The sequence below is a fragment of the Aulonocara sp. 'chitande type north' Nkhata Bay genome, linkage group LG16 (genome assembly GCF_057382095.1).
Source record: "Aulonocara sp. 'chitande type north' Nkhata Bay isolate Kocher_YH1m ecotype deep benthic linkage group LG16, A_spYH_male_GT1.1, whole genome shotgun sequence".
Lineage (NCBI taxonomy): Eukaryota > Metazoa > Chordata > Actinopteri > Cichliformes > Cichlidae > Aulonocara > Aulonocara sp. 'chitande type north' Nkhata Bay.
The window spans coordinates 16994957-16997933 of NC_141359.1; positions in this window are offsets into that span (position 1 = coordinate 16994957).

Genomic DNA, 2977 nt, shown 5'->3' on the forward strand with positions numbered 1-2977 from the left:
CATTGATGAATGAGTGTCAGAGTCAAAAAACAGCTATAAAGGGACACCAGGTAACATAAAATCACAAATTGATACAATTTGACACAAAATAACCACAAAGTCACACCACACAACCACACATCTACAGTGACTACAAAGTAGCGTTAGACTACACATGCAAAATGACCCTAAAGTAACAAAAATTCCTGAAAAAAAGGCAAAGGTAACAAAAATAGCATGAGACGCTACCTTGAACTCATGGGCCAGATACCAGGACATGGGCCATCACATAATATGTCCTATTAGGAGACCATCTCTCCTGGTATGAGGAGAGATAGGCGGGCAGTAGAGGGGCATCACCACTCTCTTCATACATGGGAGCAAGTTCCCACAGAGCACATGGTGGTGAATGTTACATTGCTTACATCATCCAGCATAACAGATTTGGCAGTGGGTCATTCAATATCTGGGACCACATGCTCTCCATGTATTCACCAACACCAAAATATGTAAAAACTCCACGGATGATGAAGACACAGATGTCAGTGACAGGTCCTTGCGTTCCCCAGACTTGAATCCAATTGAGAACCTCTGATATGTTATGTGTCAGTGCATCCAATGCTGCCAACAGACAGTCCAGGAGCTCACTGATGCCCTGAAGGTCTGTGAGGTCCACGAGAACAATATCGTCTGTCTCAGTAGAAGCATGCCCAGACATTGTTGAGAGTGTATGCAGACATGTGGAGGCCACACACACACACACACACACACACACACACACTGAGCTACATTATGATTCACGTTGGATGAGCGTGTGATTTCAGTTTTTATTAACAGCATGAAAATGAAAAAGACGGAAAAACCTTCAAAACCCTCATTTCACTTCAGTCATTGGTGCGCCCTGAGGATTGTTATTGTTTTGAATATCAGGCCACATAACCCCAACTAATTAGGTAAATTGGCAACAGGAAAGTAACATGAGCTGCTGTAAAAAGAGCATGACTCCATTAAAAGAGGTCCCGAACTAGCGAGCAGATGAAATCCTATCTCAAGCAAGAGTGGGAGGACATTTGGCTTTCAAAACCACAGCATCTGCTCTCTCGAGTACCCAAACACAAAGTGTTGCTGTATGAAAAGCTTTAAAAACAAAAACAAAAAACCAGCATCAAACAATAACATAAAACTATCTTTAGTTACATGCAGGCTTTAAATTATTGCATTTTGCTTTTGAGTTACATTTTACACAATGTCAGAACTTCAAGTTCAAAAACAAGTGAAGAGGTCGCGTTATATTCACATTAATCTTGCATCTGTTTCACTTCTGTCGATGATGCCAGGAATGTGAATGTGGGACGACTGCATCCATCAATAATTAAGTTTATTAATTACACCTATGCTTTCTAGCTACTATGTGTCATCAGATCTGCGGCGGAGAGAGTTGTCATGCTTATAATGTTATTGGTTACACCTCAGCTTTTGTGCTAAGACATAATCATGTGTACAGGTCCACTGAATGCTTTGTTCATTGTTCGTTGGGAGCTCATTTTGATCTTAAGTGGGCTGGACCAGCGAAACTGCGAGATAAATGTTTAAATTTGGACAAAAAGGTATGAAAGTCAAACAGTTTTCGTCAATTTACAAAAAAAATCTTTATGCATTGCTTCACATTTTCCAAATCCGTCCCTTGGGCCGGATTGGAGTCGTGCCAGGCCGATTCTGGCCCCCAGGCCTTATATTTGGCACTCTTGACCTAAAGGTTCTTCAACCAAATTGTGTTTAAGATCATGGTCAAGGTCACATTTTTTGTTTTGTACAGGAAATGACCTGTAAATTGTCATGGATCGTGAGCTGAAGTAGCTACTTACATTCTGGTTCTGGTGACTTCCCCTCAGTCTGGCATCTATCCACTATGTTTGGACAACAGTTACTCATATTACAAGTATAAAATACTTGGGACTAACAGAAAGAAGTTGTCAAAATACACAAATGCCAAAGGTGCCCCATTAAAAACTCACCAGGAATACACCAGTCAGAGCACATACAGAACAATCAGTCTACATCTTTTAAATTGAGAATGAGATAGAGCGTGAGCTCAGACTTTCAAACCAGTATTTCACATTTACTAATTGGAAACATGTTTACTTACACTAAACGTGAGCTGTAACAATGGAAAAGTGGTTAACTGTGCATATTTTAGAGTGTTTTTGACTGACTTTGTCTCTGGTGGAGACTGGCTTTCAGCATTTAGCTGCAGCAGCTTTTATTCTCCCCATCTGTTGACTAATGTCACGTGTATATAAGCAGGTATCGCTTACTGGGAGGGAGAGAGAGAAAGAGAGGCAGGTGTGCGCTACAGTCTGTATGTGAGAGATGTCAAGCAAATACAGCCCACGCTAAATGGGCCACACCAATGAAAACTCACATTTCTATCAGAAGTAAGGAAGTCTAAGTACACATTTAACCTCTGAGATATCTTAATATAAGAAAAAGAAAGTGTAGTTTCAATAATACATACAGTTTTTCAACGTGACAAAGAAATGCTGATGTACTAAAGGAAAGAAATCTGTCACCAAAACTTTAAATTGTAAGTAATAAATGTGTCATGCCAGACTGTCATGCAATTATAAAACAGAAGGTTTTTGTTAATTGACAGAAACTCATTTCCCCCCATTTCTGTAGTAGATAGTGAAAAAACCCAGCAACATTTGTGCTATTTAATTATTAATTATTTGGTGTAATATCTTTGTCATGAGGAAACCGCAGTGTTTCTGGCCTTCAGGCCTTATGTTTGATACTGCAGCTGTAGGTGATGCAGGGGTTCTGAGAGGCCTTTCTATTCTTTCCTGCATTTATAACATTGCTTCTCAAATCCTTCCCGTCCTTAAACCTTTGCCTGCGGGCTAAGCTGCTCGCATAAGATGAGTGAATAGCTCCCCCTGCTGGTCAGCTCATTCAAATAGTTAAAATCAGGAAATGCCATGACATCTCCCTTCTGAAT